Source organism: Pinus tabuliformis, chromosome 9 (genome assembly GCF_031772625.1).
Source record: "Pinus tabuliformis cultivar Carrire ecotype Pingquan chromosome 9, CPIR1, whole genome shotgun sequence".
NCBI lineage: Eukaryota > Viridiplantae > Streptophyta > Pinopsida > Pinales > Pinaceae > Pinus > Pinus tabuliformis.
Window position 1 is genome coordinate 1,519,605,846 of NC_142307.1, and position 17,791 is coordinate 1,519,623,636.

Below are 17,791 nucleotides of genomic sequence, written 5' to 3' on the forward strand. Positions count from 1 at the left end.
CAAATTCTTTGAGATGGAAAGAGGGCACTCTAGAAGAGCCAATTACTAGAGAGCAGATGCTAGAAAGAGAGGCTAGGAATATGCAAAAAGAGGCTGACTTGGAAACTTGTGGACAGGTTTCCTTATCATATCAAAAGCAACTTGGAGCAGCTGCCTCTTCTTCAACAACACATCAGCAAGCTGCCATGGACACTCAACAGACAGGCAGCAAAGGCAAAGAAAAACAGGTGGAGAAGGAACAGCCACCTCCCATGACTGAAGGGCAAGCAGAAAAAGAGATGGAACAGCAAGAAGAAGTGCAGCAGCAGGTAGAGCAACAACAACAACAGGAATCACAGCAAAGAGAAGGGCAGCATGACAGAGAGCAGCCCACACAGCAAGAAGGGGCAGTTGAGGTCCCAATTCTCACTGAGCAGCAGGCTCAAAACATAGTACCTCCTAGGCAAGAAGCTGTTAATGAAACCTCAGTCCTCCAAACTCCACAAAAGGAGGATGTAAGCAGGAAAAGGGATAGAGAGACTCCCTTGACTACATCAACAAGTCATGGTGAGAAGAGGCACAGGATAAATCCCCTTTCAGAGGAAGAGATGCCTATAGGGCAATCTTTGGGTATGGGCCCGCCCAGTTTGGAGGCATCTGCAAGTTCCTTCCAACAGGAACAAGAGAGGACAGTGGGAGGAGAAGTCAGCTCCTCTAGCCAGCAGAGAGAGGGTGAACTGAGCATTAAACAACAATTCATTGAAATAAAGAAAAGGAATGAGCCCATAAAAATACAGCTGTATAACCATTTGCTGAAAATGGCTCCCACCAACCAGAAGCGACTAATGTCTGCATATGATGTCCAGAAGGGCAAGATGATCATGAGTCACCTCATACCAACTACTTTGCAGCCACAGTCCCCTTCAGATTACCTAAGGACCAATCTTGAGATCCTGGCCAAGGACATCCACGCAATGGATAAAATTGAATTGCATAAACAAACAGGTGAGATGGTCTATGCTTCCTTGGCAGACAAGACATTGGATAACTATAGGCTAGAAAATAGCCTTAATAATACAGCTACCCAACTTGAGTTGGAAAGGGCATCCTCACAAGCAAAGGACAACAGAATAAGGTCCTTAGAAGATATAATTATTGAGATTGGGCATGACCCCAAAGATATCAAGGGCATACAAGAAATATTAAAATTGAGGGATGCAGATATGGCAGCTTTAAAGAGAAAGATCAAACTCCCAGCCAAAATTCACCCTCAAACAGATGAAGTAGCTCAACAAACGCATGATCAAGATGCCACAGCTTTGTTGGTGTCTCTCTATAAACAGCTCATCCAGACACAAGAAAAGTTGGGAGAATCAGAGGCTGCACAGGCAGCATTACAAGCAACTCTGAAACAAAGAGAAGAAGGTCGGACCTCCCAGCCTCCTCCTCAAATCATTAACCTTGAGGAAGCTCCTCCAACTACTATTCCTCCTCCTCAACAAACTGAACAAGCAGCACCATCTACTTCAGCACCACCAACAACAGAGCAGGCCCCTAGCTTGGATATGCAAAAGCTAAGGAATGAGATTCAGGCCCTGGAAGCTCAAATGACAGAACTGAATGAGACCAGGGAGAAATTGGCCAAAGTAAATGATAGATATGACAAATCCAAGCAGTCTGTGGCAGAAAAGGGCAGGGAGATAAAAGCCCTCAAAGACAGGATCAAAGAGCTAGAGAATGAGCTCAAATTAGATAAGGTTGTGGCTGAGCTTAAAATAGTGTTGTGGGCTAATATTGGCCAGTCTATTAATGACCAATGGCAGTATATTGAAACAATCCATGAGCAGTTAGAGCTCATTCCAAAAGCACAGACTGAAATTCAGAGATCAAGGGCTGCTCTAAGCAACATGCCTGAAGTTGCCACCAGGATGATTAATGTGCTTAACAATAGAACAAGTACTCAGTTGGCTACCATGGGAATTTCAAACAGAACTGAGACCATTCAGTTAATCAAGAGGGTTCTTACACTGAGAAACTTGGTCCAGACACTAGAGAGAAGAACCCAAGACATGCAGACTGAGGTAAACAGGTTTATGGAAAAATTTCAGGTATTACAAAACAGAGGGCTCCCTAGCTTACTGAACAGCGCAGGGAGACTGTTCACATATGAGCAGTATGCCTAGAGGGTCAATGCATATGCCACAAGTCAGATCAATGAGAAGCCCAGCACCTCAGAGGAAACAGGGCCAGCCACAGGATAGACTCTCTACAACAGAGTAGAAAGTTTATTTTTTATAATGAATGAAATTAAACACCTGTTTGAAGTGCCTCCCAATTTTTATAAATATACAGAGGCAGAGGAGACTATGGATGCAATTCTCAGGCATCAACTACCTACACAAGAATGGTGGACTAAGGCAATACAGATGATTTTATAAACAGGAAGCCATTCAATGAATTTTGTTCATAGAAAATGCAAATTATCATGCACAAGACAGTTTAAAAGAATCAGCATGCATTAAGGATGAAAGCTGAGCCAACTCAGCAGAACTTACGTCCAACAAAGCAAGATGAGAAGCTACAGGTGTCCAGGCCGAGAAGCTACAGCAGAGCAGCTCCAAAAGCACATTTTCCAGCATTAATGCAGATCACTACAACCGACTCGTTGGCTTCCAAAAGCCAAAATATCTTCTGACAGATATAAAGATGCATTTGTGTTGTATTAAAGGCAGCAATAACTTCTTATCTGCTGCTCTGAACAAAGTTGGTGAAATATTGATTTCTCAGATGACTCAACGCCTTAGATATTTTGTAATACTGTTTGTATATATTTGCCCCTCGCACAAGCTTGCAGGGGTTGTTGTTGATTTCCCTTGAAGAAGTTCTTATGCTGTAATCCTTTCAGAGTTTAATAAAGAAAGTGATGGAATTTCTCAAAGTTCTGAAGTGTTGAATGCGTTCTGGTGTTTGTTGAAAACTGCAGGATTCCTGTGTACCTCACAATACAATAAGTTTTCTGTAACTCTCTTTGTTATGTGTTTCAATCTTTTACAATCCATATATGTTTCTAATTTCTAAGTATTTAGCAACAAAGAAAAAGAATAGCCTTCAAGATTTATTCATGCAATACCCTGAGCTCAATCTATGTTGTTAATGAATGTTTTCTTCAGCTATAATCTTGATAAGTGTAATTCTTAATTGCTACACTATCAAAATATATCTTTCACAGTGACCTTTGTTTCAGGAATTCAAGTTTGCTCCTGAGAAACATGTTTCACTTTCACATCACCAGCTTAATGGAGAATTCTTGATTGCTTTCCGTTGGCTGACCATACATCACCACTTAAGTTTAAATTTTGTTTGTTGAGATACCCAATAGGCCCTGCAGTCTGAACATTCTCACTCCAGCATTTCAAACAGTTCACAGCTCTAGACTCCATTGCCCAATGATATACTACTGTCTGAACACTACATCTTAAGCACCGAAAGAAGTCCTTCAACCAAAACATAAACCAAAAACCTGAGCATAATAGCTAGCCTAAAACACTATCAAAACAGAGACAAATCATAAAGAGAGAGCCCTCTCTGATTACAGTTTGGCTAGAAACTGTAATCCAAAGATTGGTTAGTGGTTACCCCGGCCGTATTCCCTTGGGAGTCATAGGGAACAACCTGGGTGTTAACACCACCCACTTATCTCCCTCTATCTCTCTCTTTATCTCCATTGGCCCCTCTATCCCTCCCTGTATCCCCCCCTCTCTTCCACCAAACCCATCTCAACAATTTCCCATGTGTTAAAGGTCTTACGTACAACAATGTGTGCATCTCCATGGTGGAAGGAACATGCATGCACTCCTAGCACTAGGAATGGGTGCACATTTTTAGCATGAGCAACATATATATGTTGTTTTTTATTTTTTATTTTTTTTAAATGAGAGGCCCACTTGAGCAATGACTTGGTTGCTTTGGATATAGATATGTGATCACAAACTTGATTATTTGGCCTGCAAATACATGAAAATATTAATTTTTGAGAGATTATATATATATATATATATATATATATATATATATATAATTTTTCTCTAAGTTAGACAATTGTCTATACAAATTCAATTTTTTTGTTTTTTTTAGTTGATAGTGATTACCATTTTTAATATATTTTTCCCTTGACATATATAAAAATCTTAAAATGCATCCCACTTTTTTCCATTATATTTTTTCTTCTCCCTTAAACATTTGAAAAAAATAATTATATGATGAACTGGAAGACATTGGGACTTATAATCTAAAAAGAAGATATTCGTTGATAATGTTAATACCCTTTTATGTTGTACTAATGTAAGGCCTTATACTTAAAGGGTATAATGAATTTCATAATTTTTCAAAAATATAAAATTAAGATTCTAAATTTGAAAAAATAGATATGCACATGAACAATTTGTTATCTAAGACTCTAATCATTTTTGTAACAAGATTTTGTCATTTTGGTACTCAAATGTCGTACTAACATAAACATGAATAATATGTTTTACTTGAAAAATAACATCTCATAGCTAGTAAAACTCAAAATTCAATTATATAGGTACAATTTCTATAAATAAAAGTTATATATCCAAAGGGCTAATTCATTTCCCTACATTTCATCTTTGAACACCATCTTCAAATTCATTGTGTAAATGCTTCTAATCATCCTTCCAAGTTTATTGATTTATGGTTTTTTGAGTTGTCATTGTGGTAATATGTCATGAGAGACCATTATTAGCTTGCACCCACCCTTACTTCCATATTGAAATTATGATTCCTCTACTCATCCCAAAAAAAAAAATGCTACAACCAATGAATACATTGCCAGTTTCTATGATGTGTCGTAATTTACATTTACAATACTAATTTGATATGGCCATATAAAACATAGGTTACTAGTGGTCACCGGTATGTTTTACTACTTAGTCAATTTGTTAATGAATATACCTAGTCCTAGGAAAGAAATTCCTAGTTGATGTAGTATATACATGGATTTACTAAACTACATAAAAATCTAATTGAAAGAAGGCTTTTCTTATGAATTTTTGTGCTATTGGTTATAATCATTTTTTTGTTTGTTACTTTACCTTGTAAAAGGCTAATGATAATATGATACTCTTCTAATTCAATTTTACTATTTAGTTAATTGAAAATGACAGATTTTGATTGCTTATATGGATTCAAAACCCTATGAAACTTTACATTACATCTTTGGCATTCAATCTTTATATCTTTAATATATAATTTAATTAAAGACATATTTTTGGGAAATTTGTCATTTTTCTTGGTATTTTTCATTGTTTTTGTGTTTATTTACTTTCTTTATATTAGAAAGGGTGAAAATATTGGTCCATTATCCAAATCCTTTGCTAATATGGATTCAAAATCTTATGAAACCTTACATTGCATCTTTGGTATGCAATCTTTACATCTTTTATATGTAATTTAATTAAAGATATGTTTTTTTTGTGGAGTTTGTCATTTTTTTTCGTTTGTCTTTATTTACTTTCTTTATATGGAAAAGGGTGAAAATATTAGCCCATTATCCAATCCTTTTAAAATGAAATGCATACTTTATCTCAACACCATGTAGGCAAATACTTAACCTCTACTAGTGTGGGCGATGAGGTTTTTACAAATAAGAATGAAAAGTGCACAGAATTCATGAAGGTAGAAGTAAGGATAAAAAACCATTAAATAATGCACATTTCTACTTTATCATTAGCATAAGAATGTAGGTCCTAGATGAGCACCCATCCTAGTAAGGAATGAATGATAATTTGCATGGGTAAAAAAGTGAGAAATATATATATTTGTGTGAGGGTGAGAAGTGATTGTATACACCCACCCTCCAAAATGAAAATAGAATTTTATCCACATTTCATTGAATCCTAAAAAGTTCAATATTTTTAAATAACTAAAATAACACTGATTTATAAGTTAAAAAATAATCTAATTTTATAACAACACTATTATAAAAATATTTAAAATCCAAAATAAGCATCCTATCACGATAGCCCAAGTTTCATACATTCTCAAATGATAGCATCTAAATATATTGACACAATTTAAATCAATCTGTATCATCAAAAAATTTAATCAGAAACTCTAATCAGAATTAAAAATCAATGAACACTAGAGTTCCCATATAAACAATAAATAAATGTATTTAATTCCCAAATAATAAGTGCCTACCTGCCATAACTTTTAAGCCCACTGAATGACTGTTCAACCATTCTGTTTGCCACAAAACGGTAAATAAAATGATCCTTGGTCGGCTGTTTTGAGAGATGGTAGGCCTTTCCTGGAATAAAATGTCAAACGAGACTCGCAAGATAGTGACCACAGCTGCGACTGCTACAAATTAAAGTATATATATATATAAAAAGCTAGTGATGAATGGTCATTGTGGCGCACTTTTAGGTCTATGTATATTTTTTAATTGTTTTTGTATTTTGTAATTGAGTTGTTTTATTTATTTTATTGGTTTAAACAAAAAAAAATATTGATTTTATTATATTTTCAAATTTATTATAAAAAATGGAGTGGTAGGAGGGGGAAGGATTCTCATTAATTTTGAAGGAATTATTGAATTTAGATATGTTTGGGAGCTTGGTCGGAAGACAAATAACCCTGGACTACTCCTGGCACAAAGAAATGGTATAAAAAAGATTCAGGTGTTAGGCGATTCCATGATCATTATAAGGCATATTATCAACACTTCAAAGGCAAAGATCACTAACCTAAACCAGATCATTAAGAGAGCCCAAAACTTGCTCCCTTCTTTCTAATCGGTGTCCTTCTACCATGTCTTGAGGGAAAATAACCAAGAAGCTGGTAGGAAGGCTAATAACACATGCCATCTTGAGGAGAAAAATGTGTAATAAACGATGTCCTAGGCATGACAAATATTCCTTAAAAAAATGAAGAGAGAAATTTGTAAGTTGTTGTTAAAGTCTCAAAGGAATGCTAAGAAAGTTGAAAACCCTGAATTATCATATCATAAAATTATGATGTCTGTCCATCCTCCCCCTAGCTCTCCCCCTGTCGCTTCCTCCCTTCCCCTCTCCCTTGCCTCCCTATCATTATAGCCCATTCCCCCTCCCCTTCCTCTTTGCATTCCCCTTCCCCTTCCCCTGTGGCCCCATCTCCTACGCCCCTCCACGAAATATTCATCACCTCGGTATCCTCCTCCCCCTATCGCATCATCCTCTACAAGTTACAGACATTCATGAAGACTCGTGGCAAGCCGGACAATCTAACTCAACGAAATATTTATCACACCTATTCCTGTTTTGAGCCACAACGTGCGGCTTCATTGTTCTTTCCTTTTTCTTGGAGAATTGGGCGATGCACACCTCATGTGTCTACAGAGAATTGAGAAATACGGAGCAGAAATTAATTCAGGTTCTGAGTGAAGCCAAGCTCGATCGTGTGAGAATAGTTGGGATGGCTAAAAGCGATTAAGAGCTTGGTGGGAATTTAATGGAGGATGGTAAAGTTATGATGGAGTACTCATGGGATTTCAATTACATCATTCTCCTCGCTCATCTCTACATCACCACTCGATCGAGCAATAGTTATAAAAATCAAAATGATGTGTCTGAGTGTTTGTAGGAATTTTGGCTTTGGGACACTGGGTGGGTTCTTAAAACTCTCCTGAAGTGGGAGGAGAATTGGAGCTAAAGTGAGGTTGGGCGACACATATCACTCGAGGATCAGGGCATTCTCTAGAGGATTAGCGAGGGTGCTTGGTTGCAAGAGAATGTGGAAAATTACTGGAGCCTGTTAAAAAGTGAATTTCTCGAAGCCAACATGCAGGGTACAGAGGCCAGTTCTTGGTCGGGCATGTGGGGAAGCCATAAGCCGAGTTTTGGAGGGCCGAGGATCGGTTTCTCAGGGTCAGGCGGTAAAAACAGACCTTCCTGTATCACTTGTGTGTAGGACCATTAGGATCTAAGAGAGGTCCTGACCGAACTCCAACGTAGCATGAACCAATAAATTCATGAGAACATGGCTATGCAGGAATGCGAGCTCGAGAAACGGGAACGCATCGGGCAATTGGAGAACGAAGTGGATGCACTATGACATCAGCTGGAAAATCTGAAGATTAAAGTGGAAACCATAGAGGAAGGCATGGAGGAAAACATGGAGGGCGTGACAAATCAAGAGAATTTCAAAGGCTTAGAAGATGCTTCTCCTAGCCTGGATGTAAATTTCCCACCTCCAATGGACATCTGATCTGCTCTGTTTTGATTTTATGTTTTTATCAACATGATGAATTGTAAATGTACATACTTTTATCTCAATTTTGTAAAAGCTATAGCTGTAAATACCCTAGAATAGAAATTTTTTTATGCGTGATAGCCATATCTACTGCAACAAACTAGATGGACAAAAAAACCATTACCAACTTATAGAAGCATGGATAAACTGATGTAAATCCCTAATTTTGTTACAAATAGACGCAACTTTTTAATACATAACTATACTCATTTTGATTAAAAAAAATATTATTATAAGAAAATTATCTATTTAAAAAAATCACAATTCACCAATTATAATTGTATCACTAAATTATAAATAAAATACTAAATCTAAAAGCTAATGGGACACTTTAATTGGCAATGGAAAGTATTATGTATTATGTGAATTATTCAAGGTGTGAATCCCCTAAGACAATTCTACAAACACAAGAAAAAGAAAAGAATCTAAAATGTTTAAGTTCTGTTATTATAATTATAATTTTTCTTTTTTTTGGTAGGTAAGCACCCACAGGGGATTTGAACCAATGACCTATTGCAAGGAGTGCCTTAACAGTGCATCCATTCCCCGTCAATCCAAAGCCCCATGGGCACTATTATAATTTGAATTTCATTTTACTTCAAAAATATAGTATTTTTCAATTTTTGTTATTAAAAACCTTTAACTCATTACTAATTTTTTTAAACGCAAATTACGAAATGCTTAGCCATATTTTTATAAAAATATAAAAAAATTTAATATGTTATATAATAGGTATAAAATATTGACTATTTTTAGAATAAAGTAATTTTATAACATAAAATGTGAATGAATTATTTAAAAAAAAGCAGTGGTCTAATGAGTCCGAGGAATTGCTCGGAAAGTTATGGAAATTCTGGTCATATTTAGATAAAATGCAAGGATTTTTGTAAATCTAAGTTATAGTTGTTAAATTTCAAAATTTTAGGTGTCTTAGACGTTTTTTATAGTGCTGAATCCATTTCCACCATCAAAAACACGATTCAAACACTGCCTCTACACCACATTTGGCGGTCCAAAGAATTCTTCCACCTCGATAGACAACTCCAAAAAAATTTAATGAATTTAAAAAAAAACATAATAATGATTAAAAAACAAAAAGACAAATTAACCCACTTGTAAATCGCTGAAGTTTTCCTTATTAACTAATTATTCTACTAATTTTACTATAAACTTCGCCACTAGATTTTCATGATTAGTTCTGAAACCACTTAAACCTTGTAACATGGGCATGTTTTTTTTCGTTCCGCTAATTTTACTATGAACTTAGCCATTAGATTTCCATGATTTGTTCCGAAAAACTAGCAGCTTAAACGCCGTAGCATAGCCATTCTACGTGGCTGCAGGAAGTGGTCAGATTTTGACGACAGCATCAACAAAAGGTTCCAAATCTCTTGGAGAGTATTTTAAAAAAATTTAATATGATGTATCTGGGTCATTTCAATGGTTCTATTTTTCTGTTAGGGTGTTTTTGCTAGGCTTTCTTTTCCAATTTAATAGTAAGATACTATAAAGTTTAAATAAATTTTTAAAAATAAAAAATATATATTAATTTATTTTAAAGGTTAGATTTTGAGAATAATATATTTTATATTTTGGTTAATTATTTGTAATTAAATATAGTTTCTTTATATTTTTGTTTTTTATTTTTATTCACATGTAACACAATTTTTAATAAATATATTTTTTTTCAAGTGTGGGTAGTTTTTTTTTATTACTTTAAATAATAGTAGGAGTTACATTATAAGCATCTATGTCTAGATGGTCTTAACCTGCCCAGAGCGAAATGAGGTTTACTTTAAATAATAGTAGGAGTTACATTATAAGCATCTATGTCTAGATGGTCTTAACCTGCCCAGAGCGAAATGAGGTTTGTTGACCATCTGGTTGCATTATAACTAGTCCAAAAACAAAAATGTTCAAGTTTTTCCAGCAACGCTAAATGAACATAATTGTCTTTATATCCTATGATATCTATTATCCTATAACATATGACCAAAAATACCTTCCTATCCATAAGAAATTTCGATCATCTGAAGATTCAATCGGAGCTCGATCTTTGGGACTAGATCTAGGCTATTCTTTTGGGGGCATGCACGGAATGTGTCTCTCAATGCAAGCCATAAGTGCATTCTACTATTGTATTTGACACTGTATCAACTGGAGCTCCTTGTGGATAGCCTACATTTATTCCAAGGATCCTAGATCACCTATAAGTGGCATCATTAAAGCCTTCGCCAACAAGGTTTTCATAATCCAATAGATCGTTAGAGTTTATAGGAATAAAGTTTGTCTACCCTGCGTGTTTCCCAGGATAGGAATAATATCAGTGAATCATCCATAATCTCTTACTTGTTGGGGTCCATCCTAGCTCGAATTTATGCTTCCCATTCACTAATTGCTCGGTGGGCTCGTACAGGATCACCCATTTTGTATGCATTGGCTACGAATCTACCCAGACACTTTGTGCTCCTTCAACCACAACCCTGGGTGGGTCTGTTCTAAGTGTTGTCGTGGCCAAGCCCCTTGCCAGAACTTGAGCCATGATTTTGGAGCAATGATGGTCTCACCATCACTGCACATAGATGTATGTTGAAAACATTCATGGATACCTTTTTAATGAGGGACTTAAAGTCGTTGTTCCATGATGGGGAGGGGACGAGGATGGGCTCTTGTGGCGGTTGATCGATATGAAACTTGGAGGTCCACATGTGGAGCTTACTTGCAAGGGTGAGCAGACACCAACGACCAATACAACAATTCAATATGCCTAACCCATAAATACATTGCATAATATCTTGCAGAGACTTGCATCACTTCCAACCCATTTTTGGTGGGATTTACCCCAAAAATGACTATAAAATTCAAATAGCAAAGCATGACCCTAACCCTTGTCCCCATCTAGATCACGGTGACTAGAAGGCCCCTTGTAGAAAATGAGAAACAACTATATTCCTTCCCTACCATGACCCAACTGACTAACCGATTGAGGACCCCTAGTCCCTAAATTCTTTAGAATTGAATCATCTCATTCTGGCTGAAAATGACAACTGTTGGTGGCATTAAAGCACCCCCTGGCGTACCACAGACCCCCCATGACCCAACCCAAAGACAACAATATGGAAATGTAACCCAAGATAATTTTAACTCCCATAACCCAAAGCGAGGAATACCTGATGACCTGGTAAGAGGACCATTCATAATTGAACAAACCCCCTAGCAGGAGGATTACACAAAGCAAAGAGGCCAATGACTAGCTGCAAGGCCCAACCATTGCTATAACTAGATAAAGAATCCCTTACAAAATATCCATAATATATTGACATATATACACATATTGCATCCTTTATGCAAGGAAAGGGATAAACTAGAGCATACCCATGAGAGTAGAGGTGCAGAGATAAGGGCGCGTGAGCCCCAACCTAGATAGAAGCCCAAATCATGCCCAAGGAAAAGTCTGTGATCGACTCCCGCAACTCCAACTTACCTGTAATAAGTTTGTAATTACTTTATCTCAACTTACTAGTAATTGTTATACCAACTGCACCACTGACCTCTAACTTCTCCATATGCCACCACCTATGTTCATAATTTTTCCCATGTGTTTTCATGTTTGGGGTTAGCCACGCCACCCCCTTCCAAATCGACTTTAATAACCTTTACTGCAACCCAAATCTCATGACACCCTCTTACCTGACAAGCACCCCAATTGAGGAAAAATTGTGTGTATATATATATATATATATATATATATTATATATCAAGAAAATATATTATATTTACAAAAATATTTACAAAAATGTTCATCATAGCTTATGCAAGCTTGGGTGAACCAATGAAGTTATCTCCATGAGACTTGTTCTTTCCTGTATACATTTCAGTGGCTTGCAGACTCCTTAGGAGGCTTCTCCTATGAGATGAGAGTTTAGTATTGAGAAGACCCAGTGACATTTGAGAGAGAACTCTGTGTGTACTGAATTAGAGCCACATTGCCTTCCACCCCTTTATTGGCAAGGAGATATCCTAATCTGTTGGCCTTCCTTTTGGTGTGAGTGAAAATGGTTGCTCGCCCTTCTACAATGATTTTTTCTAGTTATTGAACACCATGGTCCAGGTGCCAACAACTTCAACACTTACGCATTGGAGAGACATTAAGCATTTGGTTTTCAATTTGTGTGATCACCTGCAAGTATCTCTCTATTATGAGGGGGTGGGGATTGTGCGATCAGGTTATGATTAGCACTTGCATGAGCGCTTCCATCTCATCCATATTGTTTCTTTCACATTCAATTGAGTGGTTGAAAGCTTGAATGACATCACCATGGAGATTTCGAAAAGCCCCTCCGATGCCTGTGGGTCCTGGGTTACCCTTGGATGCACCATTGTAGTTCAGCTTGGTGAAGTTAAGTGGAGTCGTACACTAGCGATCCAGATCTTCTGGGGAGAGCTCTGGTTTATTGCTAATTGGATTTGGAGGCTTGGATAAGTGCCACCAGTCAATAATTGATTGTTTGGGTTGAGGGCCTTGAAAGTCCCTTTCTTCCCATTTTTGGATGAGAAGAGTTTCATTGACATTTTTGTGGAGAAGCATCCATATTCCTTCCATTGTTTCGAATTTTTCGTCAGAAATTCGACGATTCCTTTCCTTCCATATTTCTGAGACGATGAAGAAGGGTATTAGGGACCAAAGCTTTTTGAGAATAGGAGTTTGAAAGGGGTTTGAGCTCTAGTTTTCTTAATGTCCACTTGAAGCTTCGAGGACCCAATTGGGTGCAGGCAAGACAGAAAAGAGATAGGAAGGCACTATTTGCAGGATAGATTTGAGAAGAACAAGTATGATTTCTATATTCAGAGGTCAAAATGACCAGCAGTTGATTCTTTCTTCTATCTTGTCCGGGAGGGTTTTCCAGGATGAATGCTTGGTAGAAGAAGTTGAGAAGGGAATGGTAAGGTACCTAAAAGGAATATTTCCCATAGAGAATGATCCAGGTGGATATTGGTGGCCACCTGCCAAGGCCACTTGGACCCCCACCATTGTTTGTTTCAGCTTTTCAGTTTCCTTAATTGTAGCACAGTTTACCATTTTTAGCAATTTTTTGGGTCCTAAACTTCCAGAGCCGTTTTAAGGCCCTAAACGACATTTTTTTGGGAAAACTGGGATCAACATGGGTCCATGGATTGATGTTTCTCTTCCCAAACTTGCAGTCCTCGGATATATCTTTCTAACAAGATATTGTGTGCATCAAACAGAGATCGTATGCCAAAGTTACGACCTCGGGAAGTTGATGTACCAATTCACCCAAAAGGGGCCCACAGTTTGGTGTTTCATCTTCTAGGGTTAGGTTTTTGGATGTTTATGGTTTTCCTTTGTTTCTCAACAATAAATAGGCCTTCGAGCCTCATTTTAACATAGTTCAAAGGCATGTAGCCGCCACATCTCTTCTTAGAGATAAGCTACCATCACCCTAGCTGGTTTATTTCCATTGTTGTTTGTAAGCATATTTTAGTATTTTAAATTAATGAAATGAAGTATTATTTCCGCTGCATCTCTGTGTTTATGGTTATCTCTATAATTTGTTGCATTCCTGTTTAAATCCAGATCAGTGGTATTAGAGCGGTCTGCTTTTTCTCTATTTTTCTTTACATGTCCCCAACAAGGTCGGGATATAAGGCGTTAGGGCTTGAACTAGTTGAACCTTTGCAAGACCAGCCTCGCAAATCCTGACGGCCTCCCATGGTGAATGAAAAGAAAGACAAGGGGGCAGGAGATCCTATCAAAATATTTCTAGAAGAAGCCCTCGAGCAACAAAGGAACATGATGATGGACAACTTTGGCCAGATCCTTCAGCGGCTACCTAAGGGCGACGCATCGGCTTCCAACAGCTACTCTAGAAACGTCACAATATTTAAGGTACAAGTTAATTTTGAAATCCCCATATTTGAGGGTCAGATAGACGCAGATGTCGTTGATAAATGGTTAAATCTGCTAGAGGGTTATTTTTCTGTTCATGATTTTTCCAGTTGGGAAGCTCTTCTCAAAGCAGCCCCCCACGTCAAGGACTGGTGGGAGACCTACTGCGAGCAGAAGGATGAAAGTACAGGCTAACAAATTTCAATCGCACCCACTTGAAATTCATTCCAGGATGCCATCAAGGAGCAGTACTACCCTATCGGAAGCTATGAGGATCAATACATAAAGTGAACCACACTGCGGCAGGCAAGGGACCAAGACATGCTGGAGTTACCAATATTTTCCATACCCTTCGCACAAAGTTGGGTATCAAGGATTAAGAGCAGCATTTCGTACTCAAATACCGCGGCTGCCTGCACAAGTACATCCAAGAAGAAATAGAATTCTTGAACATCCCCTCGCTCAGCATGGCATACCAATATGCCATCAAGGTCGAGCAAAAGTTTATACAGAAGAAGCGAGACTTTGGATCTGTGAATCCGAAGCAAGGGAAAGGTGCCCCTAAACCACAGAACAAAGGACAAAGCGAAGGCAGGGCGGCCCAAGACAACCCGCCAAAGATGCAAGCAAAGAACAACGCTGTGAAGCCGAGAAAGGACACAGGAAAGTGGTGTGAGTTCCATAAGAGCTCCACTCACAACACAAGTGAGTGTCAGGCCAAGCAGTCACTAGTGGCCAAGCTAAAGGTTTTAGAATCAAATGCATGTTCCAACTCTGAGTCAGAACCCGACAAGGGTAATGACAAGGGAATTAGATTATCGATGCAGAGCCCAATGCCACCGTTGCCACCACGAAGATCCAGAAGGAGGAACCCGAAGATCTAGAGAAGGAGGAGCGTCTCTTCCACTCCTAGATGTGGGTAAAGGGCTCCCCCCTACAGTTCACTGTCGACAACAGGAGCCAAAAGAACCTCATTTCAGCAAAGGTCGTGAAGCGGCTGGGCTTACCACCCACAACACATCCACAACCGTACACCATCAGGTGGCTTCACCAAGGACGGGATCTTCACGTGAGCCAGCAGTGTCACCTTCCATAGAACATCAAGCCCTTCACAGATGAGGTATTGTGTGACATTGCTCCCCTTGAAGTTTGTGATGTATTATTAGGACAACCATACTTGTGGAAGCGACATGTTGTGTATGAATCAAGGCCGCATGTTGTTATTGTTACTTTGGGAAATAAGTTGTATAGGATACCGGACGTAGCACCGCCTTCCGCCATCTCTTTGATTATTGCAAAACAATGCAGTAAGCTCATTTCCAAAACCAGGAAATTTGTTTTCCTGATACGCCCTCAAGGAAAGAAGAAGACGGTGGCCATGACCTCTATACAGGGCCCCTCTACATGACAACTACAGATTGACAAGGTTATGGAGGAGTACGAGGACATCTTCACCTCCCCTGCAGGGGTTCCTCTTCACTGTCAGGTCAAGCACTCCATCGATCTGACCCCAGGTGTGCCGCTGCCCAATGGACCAATATATTGATGCTCCGTTCTGGAGAATGATGAAATCAAGAGGCAGATTCAGGAGCTGCTACAGAAAGGTCACATCCGTCCAAGTTCATCACCCTGTGGGAGCCCGATCGTGTTGGTACAGAAGAAGGATGGGACTTGGAGACTCTGTATTGACTATCGGGCGCTGAACAAGATCATTGTCCATAATAGGTACCTGATCCCACGGATTGAGGACCTCTTGGACCAACTAAATGGGGCAAAATATTTCAGCAAGATTGATTTGAAGTCAGGATATCACCAAGTACCAATCGAACCCTCCGATGTGTGGAAGACTGCCTTCAAAACCAAGGAGGGCCTTTTTGAATGGTTGGTTATGCCTTTCGGACTGATGAATGCTTTTGCAACCTTCATGAGGCTAATGGATGACATCTTGTGGCCATTCATCAACTCATTTGTAGTGGTATACTTGGATGACATCCTGATCTTCAGCCAGAGTTGGGAAAAGCACCTCTACCACATCCGACAGGTTCTCCAAACACTGCAGCAACACAAGTTATGTGCTAATTTGGAGAAATGCACTTTTGGCATGACCCAAGTTCAGTATCTAGGATACCTTATTTATGAATAGGAGGTGCATGTGAATCCAGCCAAGATCCAAGTCATTTGAGATTAGCCATCTCCAACCATTCTGACAGAGCTCCACAGCTTTCTAGGTCTTTGCAACTTCTACCACAGGTTCGTGTTGGGATTTTCTCATATCACTTGGCCCTTGAGTCAAGTCACCAAGGGAGGAGCGAAAGAAAAATTATTTTGGTCTGAATCTCAATAGAATTCATTCACAGAGTTCAAAGATCACCTCTGAATGGCACCAGTGCTCGCATTACTAGATTTGCAACAACCATTTGAGGTCGAGACAGATGCCTCTGACTATGCTATTAGGGCAGTCCTTACTCAACACGGGCATCAAGTGGCATATCACAGTGAGACACTTTCGGACACAGTCCGAAAGTATCCCACTTATGACAAAGAGATGTATTCCATTGTGTAGGTTTGCCGACAATGGAAGCATTACATTTTGGGGAAGGAAACAGTCATCCACACAGACCACTGACCCCTGCAGTTCATACAAACCCAAGGGAAATTGCAGAATGATCACCATCAGAAGTGGTCCACATACCTGCAATAGTTTCATTTGAATATCAAGTATAAGAAGGGTAGCACCAATAATGTTGTAGATTGCCTCAGTCGATCACCAATCATGGCGTCAACCACTGTGCTCAACTCTTGTGGGCACGAGACTTCTGATTGGCCATTTCTCTACAAAAGCGACCCAGAATTCAGACACATACCAAACACTCTTAGAGGGTCAGCATGTTCCAAATTTTCACCTCCAGGATGCCTTGTTATGCCACCTGGGTCACCTTTGTGTTCCTTCAAGCGAGCGTGCCAAGATGATTTGGGAAGCACACTATAGTTGGGCTGCTAGACATTTCGGGGTCGAGAAAACGGTGGCAGTACTGCAAAAGTATTTCGATTGGCCGAATCTTCGACAGGATGTTGGGAAGTACATCAGATCATGCATTGCCTATGCCATTGCCAAACTAACCATCAAGAGGCAAGGCCTCTATACCCCACTACCTACCCCTAGTCGACCTTGGGAATCCATCTCCATAGATTACATGTCAGGCCTTCCTTCCACTAAGCATGGAAATGATTGTGTTTTTGTGGTCATCGACAGGTTCTTGAAGATGGCCATTATGGCTACCTACAAGAATAATATCATAGTAGAAGCCACTGCTAAACTCTTCTTTGAACGAGTTTGGGTACACTTTTGGATCCCACAGTCTATCATCTCAGATCAGGACAGCAGGTTCCTCAATACATTTTGGTCCAGTCTCTGGTCGATGCTTGACACCAAACTCACTAATTCCATAGCCTTCCATCCTCAAAATGATGTCCAGACAGAGGTTGTCAACAGGATGATCGTACACATTCTGCGCATGTAAAACTCAAAGCATCCACGCACATGGGACGAGAGCTTCCCCTATGTTCAGCATAGCTACAACCGGGCTCTCC